The sequence below is a fragment of the Meleagris gallopavo genome, chromosome 5 (genome assembly GCF_905368555.1).
Source record: "Meleagris gallopavo chromosome 5, MGAL_WU_HG_1.1, whole genome shotgun sequence".
NCBI classification, from domain to species: Eukaryota; Metazoa; Chordata; class Aves; order Galliformes; family Phasianidae; genus Meleagris; species Meleagris gallopavo.
In genome coordinates, this window is record NC_139408.1 from 57,236,460 (window position 1) to 57,259,269 (window position 22,810).

The window sequence follows — 22,810 nt, forward strand, 5'->3', positions numbered from 1 at the left end:
GAACTGATAGCAATTCTGCACTTCCTCCCTTCCTGCAGAGGTCTTGGGCAGCCAGCAGACCCCGTGCCCTCAAAACAGCCCAAAAGATAACAAGGCTGCCTGGCTACTGTCAGGCCACGAAGCCAGTGGGGCTCATGCATCCTTTGGGTTCCAATGCAACACAAGTTGGCAGCAATATCCCAAAGGAAGGGATTCCCAACTCCTTACTCATCATGAAGCCAGCACACACTGCTACAACTCCTTGCTGAACACAAGAGCACCCAGAATCCCACAGGATGTAGAGCAGCAATGCATGTAGCTAGCAGGCCATGGATTTAAAACAAAAAGACGTTTCTTCGCAAACATCAATAAATAGTAAAATTCTTTGCCGAATGGATGATGTAAGTTCACACCACTTCAAAGGGAAAACATGGGGGGAGGTCAGAGGAACTAATACGATTGTCAACAAATTGCACAACATAAATCTTGGGTTATAAAACATCCAAAAATCAAATTCCTGAAGTCTAGGATAGCATTTTGAGAACATTGTTACACCTGTTTGTCTTTCCTTCTTATTCCTTGGAGCGTGATTTATATTTTTTCCCTTAATCAAGTGTGGTCAATCTACTGCTTTTGTGTTATATTACCTAAGTCAGTCTGCTGGCAAAACAAAGGAATTGGCAGCCAATACATCTGCCACCCACATGGTGCCTTCAAGCAAGCTACCGCTAGCAAAGCATTGCCTAGAAGGGTGAGATAGTGGTGTTCAGTCCAAAACAAACATTCAGAACAAAAACCCTGGGAAACACTGCTCTGGAAAAGCACATCACCCATTTCACCTCCCCGTTTCAACTGGCCGTGTGAATATCTAACTTCTTGCATGAATAACACATAACATACCAGAAGCCTGCAGCATGCCTCTCATCCTTATAGTCAGAAACAGAAGCAAGTTGTGTGCTTTTTTTGCCCCTTCTTAAGAGCACGGAAATGAAACACAGCCCTGATGTCCAGATAATAGTAAGCTATTTGAACTCAGCAGCAATGTCCTGCTGTTCTCCAGACTTCTAGATTCACAGCCAATGGCTGACTGTCCACTGGTGCTATTCAATTATTTCTGTTAAATACCTCTATCCAAGCCCATCAAAGGCAAAGTGCTTCTAATTGAACTGCACTGTGGGGTTTTAAACACACAATCCCAATGAGATCTGAAGAAATCCAAGCAGAATTCCTTCCTTGGGGAGTTTCCTAGGGAAGGATCTTGTACCAGATAGAGACTCAGCATGACAAGAAGCAGAGTATCTCATAAAAGTGACCTTTCCCTGCAAATGGTCTCGTAAGCTATAATTTTGTAATTATGGTATTTCTGATACACTGCCTCTTAATTTCTCAATGCAAGCTATGGAGTAAATTAATTACACAGTGCCTGACCTGCAGCCTCTGGTCTGATCACCTCGGTGTCAGTACTCCCTTGTATTTTGAAGGCTTAGTTGCCATTTGATAAGGATTCTGCTTCCAACTAATAGTCCCTTCTAATGAGCCTTCATGAAATTTAATTTCTTTAATGCATTTCTCTGATCTGACTGATTTGGTCAGTCCGACACTTGGCTTTGTGTCTGCATTTATTAGAATGCCTGCTCTGTTTGAATGTTTCTCTTTTAAAAGAAAAGTAATAGCAATGATCAAACACAAAGGCATCATTGATGGAAATGGCTTGGAGCTGGTCTGTGAGAGTGCCAAATCAGAACAGGTCCAGTTTCAGGTGAAAGAACAAAGCCCTTCTTCACTACAACAGAACTGCCTTTTCCTGGCCATTCCCACAGCTCACTCTATCTACCCTGACAGATGGAGTTGGCAGTAGGTACCATGATGGCATTGATTAGTGCATTAATTGAGCAAGTTCTTCTACCTACCTGGCTGCGATGAGCACCTCCATCACATCTCCCATAACGCCCTGTCCACTCCCTGCATCACCCAGCCCTGCTGCACCCCTCATCCCATTGGAACAAATATTCCATTCACCAGACAAATCAAGGAGGGGCACCCAGTGTCTGAGCCCTGTAGTTGTTTTGTTGTTGTTTTTAATACATATTTTAAGTGGAATGCAAGGCACAGAGCTAACATGTCCTGCCAGGTTTCTTTTGGAGCAGGAGGACAGCACAGCTCCAAGCAGGAGCGTTAGCTTACCTGCTGGAATACATGAATTTCAAAGACCATATTTTTTTTTCCTTGATGCTTAAATTATTAATCCATTCTCTTCAGGTTTGCTATCAAATCATCTCAATTGTTTTGCAGTTTATTAAAAATGTCCTGCACATCTGGTCTAATCAGTCAGAGGAGAATCGCCCAATTTGATTGTCAATAGCAATCCTGGGATATCAGCGTGGTAATCACAGCATTTTCCACCTCACCAGCTCCCATGAAGGGTGCTTTAATCACTGCTGATGCAGAAGGGACTCCCCCAAGCGACACAGGTGCAGTCCAAACCGTTGTGCTGCTTTCTGTAGCACCAAAGCCAGCCTTTTGGGGTGGAAAAAATTGTTCAGCAGGTAGAAATCCATCACTATCATCAGCAACCTGGTAAATGTCCACCCACATTCTGCCATTACTGACCAATCTCCTGAGACATGGGGTACTGGGCAAAGACTCACGGCACTGCCTTCCATTCACACCCCTGAAACCCTTAGGTTTGGAATTTCAGGCACTTACACCTCATCCAGAAAAGTCCCACAAAGACAATGGACAAAAAGGCACATGCTGAGGATGAACCAGTACAAAGGAAACAACTTCACCCCTTTTTTAAACACCTTAAGTGTATGTTTTTGTACACAGAAATTGTTAAATGGTTCCAGCAACATTGGAAAGGTTTGAAATGCTCTGTTCCCACTCCTGCTAGCCTGACCTGGAAGAAGAGATTTGATGTGGTAGAGTCTGTTTTGTATCCACCATCTTTGTGTGTGCATGTATATACAGACACAGACAGGCAGAGAGACATTATCTTTGAGACCTAGGAGTTTGAAAGAAAGAAGTTTACAAATAGTCACACCCACAGCCTGCAGCTATTCATGGAAATGAGGAAAAACAGCATGTTAGAGACATGGGCAGGAAGACTTGTTGCCATTTGAAGCACCTCCACCTCTCCAGGAAAGCAAGTGGGAAGAGCCAGAACCTCACTATCAACAGCAAGATGTTTTCATCGTCACGTTCTCAAACCTGCTGTTGCTCTGAGCATGAGTCACTGAGTGAATGGAAACATGCTGTCAATCAGCATCTCTAAATGGGTGCCCTGGGTCCGGCTGGGATGGAGTTAGTTTTCTTCTTAACAGCTTTCAGTGGTTCTGTGTATAGGAAGGGAGAGAGCAGCTGCGTGGTACCTATATGCCTACTGGGGTCAGCCCACAACAGTGGGCTTTGATATTAGCATATACACAGCAGCTGTTCTCCAACGGAGTTAACAGACAGCTGTATGGGACAAACAGAATTAGGTGTAGCAGACACAAAGTACAAGCAGTGAGCCTTGGAGAAAACAGGTACAGAAGAGCCCACACCCTGAGCTGATGAAGGGCTACAATGCCTCAACAAGCCTGTAAGTGCCTACAAGTCAGAAATGGGCCATTATTTTCAATGAACAATTTAATTCATTAAACACAGCATTTTGCTTTTTGTAGCTGAATGTTCTGCAATCAGACAATGATGCTTTTAAGCATGATTGCTGTTTACAATTGTCCAGAAAGCCTGTTGCTCCTGCACTCCACGTTTCCCATTACTTTCCCCCATGCAGGAGTGTCACTTGGTGGGCAGGTTATTCTTCCCCAGCTGCATATTTTCAGGGAGAGGATTTATGAAGTGCCAAAGACTGGCAATTAGAAGGATCTGTTCTAGACCTAAGGCATAATAACAGCTGTAAAAATAGCCATAAAAACACACTCAGTGTGACACCTCCTTTGTTACTAGAAGGGCTTTTGCCCTCTGCAACAGAAAAATTCTCTTCCCTTAAATGTATTTGCTGGGCCCAATGTGCTTGGGCAGCACAGGGAAACAGCCCAGGGACAAAGGAGGGAGGTGACAAAGGTGGCTTGGAGGTGTGGATGGAGTGCTGGTGTCACACGTCAGCACTAAGAGATGGAATTTGTGCCGGTGGATTGGATAATTCATAATTGGATACTGGCAACACAACTCTCTGAAAACACAGGAGAAAGAAGACATCCTGCAGGCCCTCAGAGGCAAATGAGATAGAAAGTAGGCTGGGAGAAAGGAAGCGTACTGAACGCGAGGAAATCTTTTGATGAAAGTTAATCTCCAGGCCTTGTCACTCAGGATCTCCAGGAGCCACAGAGCACAAAACAAAACTCTTGTGCTTTTAGGGTTCTACCCTGAGCTGGGATAACGGGTGGACAGAGTGACTGATCATTACTGAAACAGCTCTGTAAAAGCTGTTTAAGTGGACTCCAAACAAAATAGGAAGGTTCTGACATCTATTTTTGGTGACGTTTACTATATCGTGGTTTCCAAAGCAAAGCAATGACTCAGGCAGCTGGTGTGGTAAGCAAATGAAAATCTGACAAAGAATTGAATTCAATATCTAATTATCTATGGGAATACTCTGGATTTCTTCAGTACCTTTGGCCACCAGAGAATGTATGATGGTACAGCAAAGGACTCATAAATCAAAGTGAAGTTTTCAGGGTACAAATGCCTCTGTCCTCAGCATGTCATCCAAGCCAGGGACAGCTAGGTTGGTGACAGGAGACCAGACCCTATCAACCCCCATCCTTTTAAGGCATTATTCTTTGCAAATCGTATCAGATATCCCAGGAGATTGTGTGATGAGTAGCCTACCTTAGCAGGGCACAGATCTCTGACACAAGGGGTTATTTCCAAGAATCTATCTTTAACGTTAAGCTAATTAATCATCCATTAAGAACTGCCAATGCACACAAGTTGAAAGCGCATCAAAAATAAAATGGAAATGCAGTCTTCGAAAGAGCACAGACAAAACTGAACTCTTCAGGGTTCTGAGAAGTGTCATTTCTTTTTATTTTGATGAGCAATAATCAACATCACACTTCCAATTTGAGGGAATTGGGTTAGGAGAGCAGCAGGACAGGATAATTCTGCCCTGTGTCCATCATGTTGTAGAATCTAGTTCAAGTCCTCTACAAGTACAGAGCAGCTGATAAGTGCATTTAAGCATGAGAGAGTTATCACATTAGTTGCTTTGTAGGATCCAGTCCTTGGACATGACCACAAGGAAAAGTTTCCTAGATCATTTTCAGTTAAGGACAGGTACAGCTCAGGATAAGTTAGGGTGTACTAGGTTTCTCTGTAACTCATATATTTTCCTAACAGCCACCTTGCAAAACAGACTCATCATCTCATCCAAGCCCTTAAAGACTCCAATAACGACAATAAAACTAAAGCCTTTAATCTGTCTTCCACTTCCCACTGCTGCTCATCTATCCCTACCAGGCAGGAAGTCTGCAGGAGCAGAAGCAGCAGCGTTTCGTGGCAGTCTGTCACTTTCTGCTAATCTTCCAATGCTGAAAATCATTTTAAATCCATTCCTGTCTTTTTACATTTGCATAATTGTCTGGAAAGAAAACTCTAAAAAGGCAGAGCCTGATTTACTGTGAATGAACATGTCATAAAACATTCCCAACTCTGCAGCACTTGTGTAAATCTTTCATGATTTAAAAGTTGCCAAGTTACCAACACTATGAGTAGTGCTTTACCCTCAGTGTATCCAAAGAAACAGCTTCTGGGTTGGCTTCCTTTCTCAGAAGCTAGGTTTTCCCCAGAAAATGAAAGGGTCATACACAGAAATTATTTGCATTTATCTTCAGTGACAAAATAGATTTTGGGAAGGTTGAAAAATGTGCCATGTGCCTACAGTTTTGGTGAAGAACAAGGATGTTCAAAGCATTTCTCTGCTCAGGGAGCTAAGGTTAAAAAAAAAAAAAGATTTTCTTATGGCGCATTTAAAACAATTTAAACACACATCTACATTGTCCTCTCCTGAGCACCTACATGTGGACCCAGGGTTGATCCAATCCACGTGGGCTGCCCAACCCGAGCTTGGGTTCACCAGCCATCTACCACTGCAAGAAAGACACAAAGCTTTCTTGAATAGAACCACAGAATTGTTTGAGATGGAAGGGATCTTTAGAGGTCATCCATTCCAACTCCCCCGCGTGGAGCGAACAAGGAGACGCACTTCACCCTATTCCCTAAAACAAACCCTCCTCTGCACCTGAAAGTAGACAAAGGGGGATGATAAAGGAGCTTACTCTTCATCCCAAAGCCAGGAGCAGTCCATACCCTAAAACAAGAGCTGTAGCCTTCTCCTCACAAATAGCTCCACATGCTTTTCCCCACCCCATCACCCTCTGTACTATTTTTCCCCACTTTCCTAGGAACAAGCCTTTTTCCCAGGCGTTCCACACCTTCAGATGTTCAATTTATCAAAACTGTTCTTTTTCCTCCGATTGGCACACCATCTCTGGCAGAAAACCTGAGAGAGCTCGGAAACCGATTTCCAACAGTATTTCCTGTAGCAAGAAATATATCCACTTCTGAATAGGAGATGATCACAGTCTTTAAAGTTTCTGTCAGCATTTGCAACACGAGCGATAATAAACAGCTTTGCTTCATACGCCAGTAGAGCAATATCAGGAAGATCATCATTAGAGTCCCCACTAAGAAAAAAGCTGACTGCCAGTGCTGTTTGTTTCCATTAGGTTCTGAGCGTTGTCAGCACAGGTCCATCAAAACCTATCACCAGTTTCTAACCCAATCGGTGTTACAGCCTCAAAATTCCTGCTCCTCACGTGACACACATTAGGACATGCAAAATCTCTGCTTTATGCCTCCACAGATTTATCAGAGAGACAAGGTTTTCAGAAAGGAGCATTACCTCGTATTTAATCAACTGGATGCAGCTGAAAATATAATGAGCGCGCTCACAGGCCCAGAAGCTTCTTTTCAAGTGTGACACAAGCAGAAAACCTCAAGCTAAGCACAGATTAGGAACAATTGCTCCAGGTTTAAGTTAATTACATAAACCAATTAGGCAATCTAAGGGGAAAATGTACCTGTAACAGAGCACAGAAATGGTGATCACCCTTCTTGTGATGCAGAGTAAGGCATGAAGTTAGCATACTGACACTAAAAAACACACAACGGGGAGGAAAAAAGCACCTCAAAACCAGTATATCGCTTGAATTTAGGATATTATATATTCAAAGGTATAAATTCTTACCAGATTGATGCCTTCGGGAGGTTTTATAGCTCTCCTTTGAAGAACAGTTGCAAGTTCAGAAGTTTGTCCTTCTCTTGTAGGTATTCAGGCTGAACTGAGGTCAGCAGGAGGTTTTAACACACCATTTCTATCTGCAGTTTCTATCACACTGCACTGCAGCACTGTGCTGAGCAGAGGCTCTCGGTGACAAATCTCTCGGCCTGCTCTCAAGTTAGGGGTACGAGTCTGACCCATGGCCCTCCCACTGGGTCAAGGGATTGAGAAAAGACTTCCTTGCTTTCTGTGCTCCTTCCCAGAGAGGAACCTGGATGCAGCTAGGCAGAGCAGGGCACCCCGAGACCCCATTAAAAAAAAAAAAAAAATTAGTTGTTAGAATTGTTAGTTAGGATCCCACTCTTCATCTTGGGCACATATGCTCACCTGGGAATACGCCTGAATTTGTTTATTATGCAAACACTTGCCTCAAATCAGCACGGTTTGAATATAGCCTAAGATGCATTTGTTCCACCTGTTGCTAATCTTTAAAAGTTTTGTGAAATTATCTCTAGAGACTTCTAGTAAGTTTACTGAGTTGACGCCAGAAGCCCCAGTAGAAACAGAGAGCGGGATCTATTTAAGTGAGACGGATTTCACAGTTGAGCAGCTAAAATTAAAAGCCAGAACATGAAACAAAAGATGTTCTGATCAGATAGGAGCAGGCTCGCTAGAAACCTTGTTGCATGAGTTATCTTCTTCACAGCCAGCACTCCTGTTACCCAGCAGGGCAAAGATATCCTGGACCAGGCTGTGATTCAACCCTACAAGGGATGCTCCGCTCCTTGTGAGCAGTGCAGAGTACTTCACAAAATATGGTCAGCAGCAATGGCTGCTGCATTTGCTCCAATAGCACCATCTTCCTGCATGGACACGTCTCTGTATGCACTGCGTAGTGCTGCAAGTGTTCTAGAGGGGGAAGGGGAAAAAAAAGAAAAAAAAAAGGAAACAGGGTTCAGTAGAACTGGGAAAGGACAGATTCCAACAACTGAGATTCTTTTGCAGCTCACAAATCCGGTGTGAGATAAGCAATTATACTTCAAGACAGCTGATCTCTGCATCAAGGTGTAACCACAGCACTCTTCCTCATCCTCAGAGGCAGTCAGTGGCAAAGCTCAGTATCTGTTCTCATCCCACTGGTCCTCGAAAGCACCCACAGACTCTTCACCATCATCTTTTCTAGACTCTGGCTATTGCCTACTCTCTTGCTTTAGCAATTCTCACTGCTAACCCAGCTATCTCACTTGCAACCCTCCAAACACCTTGCAGCCACTCCAGTAACCATTTCACAGCTCCCAAACCTGTCACAGGTCATCCCCACTTCCAGCTCAGAATCTGTTCCACCACCACAAGTCTTCCTGCTTCAGAATACTTAAGTAGACAAAACTGAATTTCCTGATGCAGAGAGGAAAACCTTGAGCTGATTCTGAGCATACCATCAGATACTGTATCATATACTATCAAATTGCCAAAGCAGGAACAAGCTGGGTTTAAAATATCAGGACACACAAACTAATATGGTACTACTGCATGCTGCATTAACAACGATGCAGTTACAAACACAAGAGTTTGCCGAAGGTTTGAATTATCTCCTCGATTAAGAACTGCAAAGGAGAAAAGAATGAAACATTTTTCCAGCCAAAGGGCAATAACCAACGTGTGCACTTTCAGAACAGGCCAATTTCTTGTTATATTACGTTACTATGGCTGCATGCTGAAACATGTCACATTATATTAAAAACAACAGAACTTGCAATCTGTTTCCAGATCAGACATCAATAAAAACAACCGTAACAATCAGCGCCCTGGGTACCTGTGAGAAAATTGATAATTTAGTACCTCCAAGACCTCTTTCCATTACAGAGACGTCAGTAAAAACAAAGCCAAACAGCATCTCCAAATGTACTCAATGCAGAGCTTTTTGTGGTACAGAAGGATTAGACCAACCAAATCAATCCTGAAAGATGGGTGCCAACCAGCATCCCTGCAAAAAGCATAGAAGTCAGGAAGCCAAAAAAATCATACAGACGCTGATGCCTTCTTCCAAGATCTTTCTAATGACAGTCTGAAATGGGCTCATGGAAACTCTGCCCTGTGTTGAAGGTGGAGGACGTGCCAAGTGAATTGGGTCTACAATGATAAAGGCTAGAAACTAGCCCAGGTTCAGGTACAGTATCACCTGCACCTAAGGGCAAGGGAAGGTGATGGTTGTTCTTCCTCCTGGCTTATCAGGAATTAAGTTTCCTGATCAGAAAGTCACTGCCTTGTGGCCCTTTTGCTGCTTAGCTCACTGGGCACATGTGCAACCAAGACTCTTGAATACTGATTCCCTTCCAGCAGACAGGCAGAATTGCAATACTGCATTAGTATCCTGAAATATTAACTTTCCTTTCAGACTCAGAGCCACGCTGGAGAACACTGTGGGAAGTCTCCTGCCTACTAGCATCTACCTAAAGAGAGCAAGGTTACAAAGGCAGAGGATGCCCGTTTGATTTGTTGCAGTGCAGGGACTTAGATTAACACAGCACCTTGCAGGGAAAGTGACGGTGGAGCAACCACAGTGCTGCTGCTTGCCAGCTATTCCTACCTGGCCCTCCCATCCTAAAACTTAACCTTTCCTCTTTCAAAAACAAGTCACTCAAAACACTGGGCTTTTTCACACTCTTCGCATGCTCTGGATGGCTACTCACAAATCTCTGACATACAGCATCTAGTTGTAAAAGCGTTGCTGCGAGGCAAGCTAGCCATGACTGCATGCTCTACTGCATTCCATTCTGATGGGAGAGCTGAAATCCAGAAAAGAAGTTATCCCCAATAAGATGAAGGAAGGTTTCCCTCCAGAAAGCTCAACGCTGATTCTTGAGGAAACCAACTTTCCTGCTGTCCTCCAAGCTCTTGGGCTAGAGGCTTGTGAACTCAGCCTTTTCAATAGCCAGCACATGTGCTACACAGAGATAACACCAGGGCAGCCAAAAACCAATTCACCTCTCTCTGGAGCAGGTGTCTGTGATCAGGAAGGATGGCTCTACTCCCCTCAATTTGGCTAATGACTCACTGAGTCCCATTTGAGCAACTAATACAAGACCACCTCTGTATTAATAGCCCTAGCCCTGGACACAGGTTTAATTTGTTTAACATTAAATTTAGAGATTCCATAATGAATTTCATTAGACAGAAAAATTCTATAATGTAGTGTTTTATGATTAATTAACTGTGCATTAAAATGGTAATTATAATTATGCTCTTAATTCCACACTTTTCGGTCATTATCATAATAATTGATCAAAATGGTTTACCCCACAAGCATTTTAAAAGCTGCAGTGCAGGAGCAAAACCTCTCCAGCCCACACCAAACAGCTTTTGCAGGCAGTCCCCAGATACTGTCTCTTCATTCCAGGACTTCTAATGCAGAAGTCTTTTGAACAGCCTTGACAACTTCACCAAAAAGCTGTTTGTTATGACGGGTATAAGGGAAAAAGAGAGATGAAAGCCCATTTGTAGATGGAAAAAGCCTGCTTCTGATCACAACGCCGTCAAGGAACAGACTGTAGCTTCACTTTGAAAATGGCCAGGTGCCCTACTTTCCTGCTTTCTGTGCATGGCTTGTGATCACAGGCTTCATCAAAAGCACCTATTGCCTGTTTCTGAAGATAATGGAGATTAGACCAGGGAGATCAAAACAGATCAGAAGGCAGCTGAATAATTATCCCCCTACCTTTACACGTGCATTACATCACAGCCAGGGACTGGAAAATTCTTTGAAGAAAAGGTGGAAAGGGTGGAAAAGTATTACTGACCTAAACTGCCAGTAGCTCAAGCCCAGGAATGGAGGGATTAGACAACTGTCCTGTAACAGACAGAACACAAATCTTATTTCAACCATCTGCCCCAAGACACATAAAAAAAATGATACTGTTCTTGAATGTCTCTGCTATCTCTGTTTTGGTCCTCACTCTCCTCAACATTTCTTGAGGAGTTTTGATCACATCATGCTTTGAGAGTGTTCAATTTTATATCTGATTGCATCCTTACTGCTTTTCTGGATTATTTTGCTTTGGAAAACACAATCTTCTCCAGCACCCTTCCAGTGGTTGCCATGGCATGGGTCAACAATTCCCTTATTTCTACCAAAATTCTATTCACATGGGGGAGGGGGCATTGTAACCACCAGCTTAAAAAACCCACAAGATAGCTCACAAGAGGCAGCAGCCTGCAGGGATATCCCAAACGTGGCCATTCACCAGAAAGTAGGCCAGAAAATAGGCTGTTCTCATGTCCTGACAGTCACAGCTTGTTAGGGCCACACGGAGCTTTTTGCAGCCGGTGTGACTGTCGCTTCAGCAAATCCCTTGCTGCACAGAGACAGCAAAGCAAAACCTGCAAGCACCAGCAAAAGCTTAGAGTCCTCCAGAACTGCTATCACAGAGCAGTTTTCTTTTTTTTTTTTCCTCCTCATGATGTCAACTTTAGTTTGCTTTTCTGTATCCTTTTCCCTTCAAATATCTGCTTTCTTACCTCTGACCAGGTTGTGGCAGCCTCGTGTTTTCTCCAGCTCCACCCTTCCTCTCCTCTAAGCAGCATTTTAGGATCACCCAATCACATTCTGGGAACTTAGCACAAAACGGCTGCTCTTCATCACACCGGTCGTTCTTCCAGCCCCCTTCAATCATGTCCACATCTCCTCCTGCTGGCTTGCTCCAAAATCACTACGTGAAGCTGTGACTGTTCCCAAAGAACTGTTTCCTACCATACAGCGAAAAGCAACAGCAGTGGGGGTCACTCCTCTCCTTGCTCTTTCCAACACATGGATGAGAGTTGGCATCCAGCTTCTCTGCTGGATCTGGCTATATGTAGAAAGGAACAGTTTATATGCTACCTTCCTTAGAGCTTGGGCAGGGAAATATAACCACAGCTCTGCATGCCACGATCTGAGCAGCATTATGAAGTGTTTTACTAGGAGCGAGCAAGGTTTTTTGACAGTTGGATTAGATGATCTTGCAGGTCATTTCCAACCTTGTGATTCTATGATTCTGTGATAAGTTCATTGTGCTGAGTGTTAAACTAAAAGAGGAGCCTGTTTTTCATAAATAGACAGATTATTGCAAGACCTCGCCAACAGCAGACTTCCCAGTTCTCATATCAGCTTTCTCCTGTACTTCTGAACTTGACTTCCTCCAAGTACACCATCCACCTTTTCAAAATAACTCCCAGATTCCTACCAGAGCATCCCAGTTAATTTAGGTCACTCCTTCCATCCACCCTGAGCACTCCCAAAAAAATCACTCTTCCCCAGTGAGGACACCCTCAGCGAGTGGAAAAGAACAACTCCTACCAGCAATCTTCTCAGTCTATATTAAAAATCAAGCAACAAGATGCACCTGGGGAACTGCAAGACTGTGTCTGCACTGTGGAGATGTGATGAGCCTCCCTGCTGGTGGCAACTCAGTGCTCAGGAGACTCTCATGTGCCACCTGTCTGGCATAGCCCCCGCTCCTTGGCCCTCCCACCTTTGCCCAGCTGCCTCGCAGAGATCTGCACCTGGTAGGCAATTTTCAGGTGAATCTTGCTGCCTTGTGCACACCTGGATACCTCCCAGAATTAAGATATCTTCAAATGCGTGAAGATTGCAGCACAGTGCCCTATCTGCCTCAGACTTTCTTATCTTTACAGAGCAATAACTTGTCTTGCACTGGAAGTTTCTCCGCTGCAAAGCAAAAACTCAGATCTCAGCTCGTGCTTTAGGTCCTTCTGCCTTCTGTAAATGGTTAAGGTCCTAAATCCTGGCCCTGCTTTTCCCAGACCTGCCCTCAAGAGAAATTATTCTCACATCTTTCCAAGGGGCTCAGCTGTCACCTTCTGAAGGGGGGTGGTTAGTGGGCATAGCATACAGATGGTGGGCCCAGTCCGGGCCAGGCTGCCTGTGGGGAGGGGGCTGGGAGCTTCCCGGGGCCCATTCCCACCAGGACAGCACCCATCCTCTGAGCTATGAGAAGCCAAGGGGTGTCAGATCCGCTAAAAAACCTCTGTTCAGTTTTAAACTAAATGCCAGAATGCAGCTGAAAGTCAGCATTAAGGGGCCCTCCTGAGGCTGCACAGAAGACTACTAGAATGAATGCCCTAATGCTTGCTGACCAAGCCTGACCAAGGAGATGCTTTGTCTCCTCCCTCTGCTCTGCTCACCAACTGCAGTCATCGATCCTCCCAATTTAGATCTGTTAATGCAGTAACCCTGGTGAACACCAGCCATGCTGTAGGAGTACATTAACAACAAGGCCCGGGTAATTGTGAATGATCACAACGTGCCTCTCTGAAAACAGAGAGCCAAAGATGCAAACTCCATTTAGGCTAAGTTCATATTTTGCATCTACACTTAAAAAAAGAAAAAGAAAAATGTCACACCTCTAGCACAGGCTCTGCAGAAAGCATGAATCCAAGAGCAGCTAATGCATTCACATGTGGAATGCTCTGCCTTTGGGATGCGTCAGAAGCTGGGGAGGGATACAGGAGTAGGATTGATCTGGGATTTTTGTCTGGGCTCCAAAATGGCGTCAGCCAGATAATAGCTCTGCATTCAGGCTTTGGCTGAAGGTTCCAACTATTTCCAATTAAAATTTGTGTGGCAGAGGTGCACAGAAGATCATAGGACTGACAACAGTCCGCTGCTCCAAAACATTTGGCAGCTATGGCCATAAAGCCTTCAGATGTTCAGATGAATAAAGAACCAGCTGGGCAGTAAAAGCTGTGAACAAGTTGCCAGCAAAGATAGTTTCTCCTTTCCTCTCTGCTCCTATGTTGGACTCCTGGAACAATTCTGTTGGATGTCTGAGACCTTGCTACCCCTCTGAAACTGCCCAAAGCAAATACTGATAGTGGACTGTGTGAGACAAGATATTAATCTCTCACTGCGGGGAACCAGAATACCTGTAAGGTGAATTGCAAGGAATTATGGCATGCTAAGATAATCAGTTAGTAACTGTACCAGACACTGTGACTATGCTCTGTCAGTGCATCTGGCTACTGCAGTCCTCCAACAGCTGTCAGCTACACTGCAAATTGATCATTCTGGAGTATTCAGCAACTTGCTCACATTTTGTGTGGCAAAGCTCCCTGCTCTGCACGTTCGCTGCAAGTTCTGATGGTGACATGTACCTAAAAATGCAGCTAATATAGAAATATAGAGCAGTTTAATGGGAATGAAGAACACGCAACAGACTGGAGATAGCAGTTTCACTCCAGTAAATAAGAGCTAGGAAAGATTTCTGCTTGCATACCAGGTGAGAAGTCTGAGATGAAAGTCTTCATAATGCTTATAACAGCCACCACTCAGCCAAGACGGAGCACAGATCTTCTGCAAAAGGAAGCTACAGCATCTTGTTCCTCTTTCTTGGGATTATCGCTGCCCTTGTTTATCCCAAAGTTCAGAATAAGAGCACAGGAATCTCAGAAAAATAGGTTCATTTCCTGGAAAAAGTGGGATTTATCTCTTCCACATCACCACTTGAACATCATATGACAATGTACTCCTGGAACTGGACTTTCTCCCATTCTTTTGGAGCTGCTGAGCCTATTCTGCATCACCTCATTAATCTGGAAGCCTTACACCTAGTGTCTGACCTAGTAATTTGGGCAGCTGTTCGAGCAGAAGGAGACCCTCCATTTCACAGAATCACAGAATCACAGAATTGTAGGGGTTGGAAGGGACCTCTAGAGATCATCGAGACCAACCCCCTGCCAAAGCAGGCTCCCTACACCAGGTCGCACAGGTAGGCGTCCAGGCGAGACTTGAATATCTCCAGAGATGGAGACTCCACAACCCCCTTGGGCAGCCTATTCCAGTGCTCTGTCACCTCACCGTGAAGAAGTTCTTACGCACATTCGTGCGAAACTTCCTATGCTGCAGCTTATGTCCGTTTCCCCTCGTCCTGTCTCCACGTACCACTGAAAAGAGACTGGCCTCACCGCTATGGCCGCCACACCTCAGATATTTATAAACCTGGATCAGGTCCCCTCTCAGTCTTCTTTTCTCAAGGCTAAACAGACCCAGTTCACGTAGCCTTTCTTCATAGTGGAGATGCTCCAGGCCCTTCACCATCTTTGTGGCCCTCCGCTGGATTCTTTCCAAGAGATCCCTGTCTTTTTTGAACTGGGGAGCCCAGAACTGGACACAGTACTCCAGATGAGGCCTTACCAGGGCAGAGTAGAGGGGGAGGATCACCTCCCTCGACCTGCTGGACACGCTCTTCTTAATGCACCCCAGAATGCCATTGGCCTTTTTGGCCACGAGGGCACACTGCTGGCTCATGGCCAACCTGTCGTCCACCAGGATGCCCAGGTCCCTCTCTGCAGAGCTCCTCTCCAGCAGTTCATCCCCCAGCCTGTATTGGTGCATGCAATTATTCCTCCCTAGGTGTAAGACCCTACACTTGCTTTTGTTGAACCTCATCCGGTTTCTTACTGCCCTGCTCTCCAGCCTGTCCATTAAGAAACATCAATAAATGTCAAAGGATTTAACACTGCAAATTTAAATGACTTCTTTCATCAGTGCCTCATTCAAGATGAAGAATTCCTCAGGATAACAGCACTGATAGAGGAGGAGTGGGCCCTTCTGCACTTCAGGTTCCAGCTGTCCCTCACCTCTGCAAGGTGCCCAGAGACCCATTGGGGAGGGCAAAGCTCCCAGACAGCTCCAAGCATCTCTGCCAGATAAACGTTAATCCAAGTTAGATTCCTGGCAATGTTCAGCCTCTGCAATTGACAGGTCTAATTTCTGTCAATGTCTCACAGTCATAAGTCCGGAGGGTATTTGAAGATCTAGGATCTGAAATCCAGCCCTCCTCCAACACAGAGCTGATTTTAGACATGAGAAACAGGAGCAAGATGCCTAACACCAATGTAATATGCCCCAGAAGTTCAGTGAGATACCAGATGGGTGGGAGGGACGGACACTGAACACCAGGACTGCTGCACAGAGTGTCTTCAGTGGGCTTTGATCAGGTGTTTGTAGGACTGACACTATACACAACTACTTTACATTGCATACAGATTCAACATCATTGTCTTGGGCATGTTTCATCTCCCTGACACTAATGACTGTGCTCAAAGCTTCATGCCTGTGTGGTCCTTGGCACAGTCACTGCCAGCCTGGAAGGGGCATCAGCTGGCAGGTGGCTTCCAGAAGCATGTCCAGAACATTATGAGTTGTAGCCTTGAAATCTTGAAAAATATGTTTGCCCTTCAAAATCAGAAAGTCACCTATTTCTGAGAATCTGTTCCACTTAAACAGTAATGTGCTTAGATGCTGTGGAGAAAAAATGCACTGAAAGCCATAGCACATCACTGCCCTACGTAAGAAGCTGCACAGCCAGCAAAGAACTTGTAGCATTGCCTACAGAGAGCCTGAAGAAGATGCTTTTCCAAAACTGGCACTTGCATTGTAAGAGATCTTCCTGGCTCATTATTCTAATAAAAAAATGTACTCTGACTTTTCTTTGTAAAGCTATCCTTAGATTATGAAATGATATATAGCCACCTACAGCACGAAACTCTAAAGAGAGCAGCTTCTGAAACACCTTCTCTACCCTTCTCACCCACAAAGGCACAAGAAAAGCAGAAGAAATTATGCATATCAGTTGCCAGTCTGTTTTGTTGGCTACTTCCATCCAGCTATAGAGAGGAGGTGCAATAGGGTGATGTGATTTACACCTGGCTGTAGACATCCTGCAGCAAGGGAAGGTACAACCACATCCTATCAAGGTACATAGACATCCTACCTGAAACTGCATCCATCTTTAACTCTTGGACAAACGGTACCCAGTAATGTGATGTGGAAAAAATTCCTCCTTGATTCAAACTATGAATAAGAGATAAACAGGTCTGAAGCCACACCTCTGAGCATGAGGTCACCAGACTGGCCTGTTCCTGCTGACAGCACTTGAAACCTGGACGTGCAATAAAGCCCACCAAAGCAATAGTATAGCTAGAATTTTTTACTTCACAGAATTTTAGAATATCCCAAGTTGGAAGGGGCCTGCAAAGATCATCGTTGTGGTTTAGTCCAGCAGGCAGCTCAGCATCACACAGCCATTTGTTTACTCTCTGCTTGCCCCAGTGGGGCAAAAATTGTAAGACTCAAGATACAGACAGTTTAATATGACAGAAAAGGAAGGGAAGAAGAAGAAGATACAAAATGAGTGGTGCACAGTGCAATGGCTCACCGCTCACTATCGCATTCAAAACAAGGACAATCATTAAGTCCAACTCATGGCTCTACACAAGGCTACCTAAAAATGTAACTCAATGTCTGAGAGCAACATCCCAGCACTCGCTGAGCTCCAGCACTCAGGGCTGTGCACACTGCCCTGGGAGCTGTGCCGTACCCACCGCCCTCTGGGGCACAGCCTTGCCCTCACTCCTACCTGACCCTCCCTTGAAGGCCCTGCCTCAAAGGAATTAGATCTGAAAGCCATCCTGGACTGCAGCCACAGTCTCTCCAAGACTTTCTATCTCTCGAAAAGCTGAAAAGAAATGATGAAACTTCGAACTTGTACGTCCTGTTACTCATGCAGGAGATTGATGCTCGAAGTCATGTCACATCTAACATGTCCACACTCATCACCGCTGCTGGATTCATTCATTCAGTGTTTCAAGCCATGGAAGACATGGCAAATCTCAAAGTCAAGTCTTGATCACATTAAATCTTAATTGACTCCATTTGATTGACGTTTGGAAATTTTTAATTACTTTCACTAGGAGAACATTAAGCACAGGCCAGATCAATCCTTTGACACAGAATTAGTCAGAGAAGTAGAACAGGATGATGGTTTTTGAGCTGCAAGAGCTACTCCACTCAGAGCAGACTCCAACGCCAGATGTTAGTTCTCCCACGGGATATGAGGCAGCGGATGAGAGGGTTTTTGTAATCATCGTGGCTTTGATTCTATTTGAAAGGGGTTTATTTAGATCCTCCCGCTAATGTACTCCTGAAATGGGCAGACACTTTATAGCTGAGCATCATCTCTGCTGGCAACCCAGATCAAGCACATTTTGTATCTTTTTGTTTGTACTTGAATGTGAAGAACTTCAAGATTTTAGCTGCAACAGGACACTGCCTTTCCTTCCACCTTGCATGCAGGACAGCCAGCCAGGAGAGATCATCAGAGAGGACCTCAGCATCTCACGTCCCTGTGTCCCAGACTAAAGGAAGTGCTACATTTTACATGAATACCTGATTTGGTTTCTAGTGAGATATTATTTATTGAGATGCCGTGAAGTCTTCCTTCTACCTCATTTTAGCTATAAACCACCCCAAGTGTTTCTTTTCTTTTTCACTATAAAACAGAGTCTCAACAACCTTGAAACACCACTAATAGGAAATATATGAACGAGTATATATGTAATTAAAGCATTGAGGCAGAAGAACAAATGAGCTGAAATTGCCTGTGAATACAGGTAAGTAGGAAATTAGAAGTTTTGAACCATCAAAGCAATGAGATTCTGCAACAGCCTGTCTGAAGGGCAGCAAACTTAAACTACAGACTATGACACTTGTCTGAAAAGGATTATATAATGCGTTTTCTTTGACAGAGATATTGGAGTCAGTGATACAGAACAGATGGATATTCCCATGGATGACTTCCTTTTGTATCTCTCCATGGGCGAACACCAAGCTCACAGCCGCCACGTGCCCAATAGCTGTGCTAAGGCTTCCAACCAGCCCCACACACAATATATATGTATATAGACATAATACATTATACTCACACTGTATATATAACCAGAAACAGCATTTGATATCACTGTCCATACTCCCACTGTGTGAAGGCAGATATAGATCAGTGGCACCCACTTTTTCTCTATGTTTGTCAAAGGATCCCTGGGAGCCCAGCTCATATTTGCACTCTAAGCTACACAGTCTCAACATCCTGGAGACCACTTCCACTATCCAAAGGCTTCAGGGGCATTTCTGTGCTCCTCCAGGGGTCTGCAGGTCAAAGGCCTGCTAATGCAAAATTCAGCTAGTCATTTTCATAGGAAGTGCAGAAATCCTCGTACAGGTGTTAAAAATTTGGACTCGTGAATAAGTCAGTAAGGCTGTGCAATGCATTTTGGTTGGTTTAGAAAAGAAGAGCTTTCTAAATTTATTTTTATAGAGTCATCTGTTCTTCACTTACAAATGTCTTTAAGATGTACTAAAAGAAGTTATCTAAACACTCCCTAACATCATAAAGGCTGTGCAGAAGGGCACAGTGGGCATCTACTTGAAATTAATTACGCCTCTACAATATTCTGATTTCTCACCAAGCTGTCAACGGGAGTAAAAAGATGGGCTTGTAGAACTCAAGGACATGGGGAAACATCACCCGTGGTTTGGCCACGTCATGCATAGCAAATCATTCGATGCTTCTTGAGCGTCCTTGAAGGAGATGGTACATAAGGTTGGATATTAAGAAAAATTTCTTCTCATAAAGAGTGGTGCTGCAATGGCACAGCTGCCCAGGAGTGCTGGGGTCACCGTACCTGGAGGTGTTCCAGAGCCATAGAGATGTGACACTGAGGGATGTGGGCAGTGGGCAGGGTGGGGTGGGCTGGGATGGGACTTAGGGATCTTGGAGGTCTTTTCCAACCCGAGTGATTCTATGATTGTATGAAAACAAGATGAAGCTCGATAAGAACTTTTGTCTGACCTGGAATCCAAAGTTGGTAGGAAAAGGTTATTCCCTTTCCTTGAGTGCAGCCGTTACCAAAGCATGATCACTACCTATTTCCTCATGAAGGAAATGAATTCAAAACAATGTATTCTTTGAAGTAGGAAACTAAAAGCTTTATTGCTCTTCCTGAATTGCTCCAGATACTCTCACACATTATGCAAAGAGAGTCAGTACTTTAAAAAGACAAATTAGAGCCAGAACCCCCGGGTGCTGCCTCAGGGCTCCCACTCCCACCATCTACACACTGCAGGAGCAGTAGGCTGGAGACCTTCCCCTCCTGCACAGCAGTGACAGGAACTGGACTTTTTACCTTCCTCCCTATTGAGAGCCACTTCTCTCTTCAGAGCCTGCCTTAGCTGGCAATATTATGGCTTTGATATATATTATTATCCACTGTAGTGGCATAGTGCAGTGAATATGCCTGAAAACAGAGCTGTCTAGACAGCCCAGTCTGAGCGACAACGATTCCAAAGGGAAGGGCCATAAACACTCTCATCGTAGAGGAAGCCATTACAGTGAAAATAAACTCATTCTGTATAAATTGGGCCCAATTCTAAACCATCTTATACTCCAAACTGCAAAGCTCTTCAAACTGCAAGTATCATCATCCCTACTGAGGAAACGCTGAAACAAAGTGCACAGAACAAAGCCACTTTGGTGGCTTCACAACAGAAAATCTGTTCCTTGCTCTTCCCTGCTGGCACTCTCCTCTCCACACAGGGGTTTTGCACATCGAGCTGAGCAGCAGGAAGCACTCTCAGGACACAAACAAGATGCTGCACATGGCTTATTCCAGCTGCTCACAAGGAGTTAGCCTGGAAGAGGGTTGCATCAAATCCCAGGGCTGCTGCAGGCCAACAGTATACATCTAATGCCATTTGCACCAAACCCTGCCCACAAGAGTGGCCTCAGCATTAGCAAGTGCTGTCCCTGTGTGCAACACAAAAGAGATTTTCTCTCCAGAATCTGCAAAAATTAGGAAAGCTTCTGACTATTTGTTGCTCATAAATGATTAGGAAATCAAAGTATCCCACTATTCAATGCACAAATCTGCTGTGTTGGTAAAGTGCATTTTACTTGTGTGTCACTTGGATTTTAATAAGCCACATTTCAGGCATTAGCTTCTAGGAATGGATATGACGTCATTATGTACATGGATTTTATATGGGGGCACTGAAGTTAGCCAGCCACAGGTGATTTGCTCTTCATACTGATCTCCAGAAGAGGTAAAATCAGCAGGCATGGTGACTAGGAATGACTGGGGGAATGGTTTGAAACTGAGACAGGGGAGGTTTAGGTTGGATATGAGGAGGAAGTTTTTCAGCCAGAGGGTGGTGAGGCACTGGAACAGGTTGCCCAAGGAGGCTGTGGATGCCCCATCCCTGCAGGCATTCAAGGCCAGGCTGGATGTGGCTCTGGGCAGCCTGGGCTGCTGGTTGGCGACCTGCACATAGCAGGGGGTTGGAACTGGATCAGCACTGTGCTCCTTTGCAACACAGGCCATTTAGGATTCTGTGACTGCCCTGCTCTCAGCCCCTGGGACCTTCACACAGACAGCCCAGGACTGAGGCCGTGGCATCACAGAACACTTTCACATGCTGTTCATGTGTATGTATGAGATCACGTTCTAGAGGAGCTTTCTTCTGTACTGGAATTGTCCTATCATTTCCTACCCAACACCACCAGATCCATTTCCTCTCCTAACTACATTCAGTGAAAAATATGTATATATATACATATATATAATATATATATATGGTGGTTTCTTTTTCCACCCTTATTTCCACAACACACATGCACACACCACAGCCCCCAGGGAGAATATTCTCCACTGGATAGAGAACTGAACTGCAAGACAGATGCCTGGGATTCTACTCCTGAGTAAACCACTAATCTTGGGCAAGTCTGACCCTTCTCTCACAGTTGTGTATTTTTGTTTTTAATCTACATGGAGTATGTATTACCATTAAAAAAAAGTTTACATTCTAAGCAACACACCAAGAATCCTTTGTCAATGGGGAGAGAAAAATATTTCCTTAAGATATCTGCTAAGATAAGAATTGCCCTCCACAAGTTCTTTTGTGTCCTCTGGTTTTAGAGGAAAATGATGGTTGGTTTACACTAAAACCTAAGGGACTAAAGGCAGGTGGGGTGAGCAATGTTCTTCTCACGTATTTTTAATTGTACTTGTCTCAATGGGAGTTCCTCTTTTAGTTGAAACCTCTTTTTTTGATCAGTTTGCTGCTGGTGCACAGTAATAAATGCAAAATTCTTCGTACTCAGCAACATGTTACTGCAACTTGTAGAAGTTGTTCTACACTGGAAGGTCTTATTCCTGCCTGCAGGTCATTTCTTCACTGCTTTCACTAAGTGTGCTGTTAAGGTGAATGCATATTAGAGCTCTCCTGTGTAAAACTGTTTCAAAATTCATATTTCTGCTGCCTCTCTTCCAACCCATGGGTAAGCTCCAGCATTCAAAGGTTTCTGTCTCTAGAAATGTCAAAACATTTTCTGGTGTCAGCTTGGAAGTGTGGTAGGTGGTCTGAAAGTTGAAGTGTTCTCATGAGAGATCCCATTTTACCAAGGGGAAAGGTTGGTAGCTCATAGATTTCACAGCTGTTGTTATTCAGCTGCTTCCCAGAGTCTCTCAGTCCTTCGAGCCTACAGCAAAACATCAGAAAATGCTTCCTTTTTTTCCTTTTTTTTTTTTCTCCCCCATTTAAAGACTCTTGAAGACCTGCTTCCTCGGGTAGCACTAATCTGCTCACTTCCAACACAGCATCCAAATCCACTGCAAGAAGCTGTACTGTAAACAGACTCCTTGGATATTTATTTT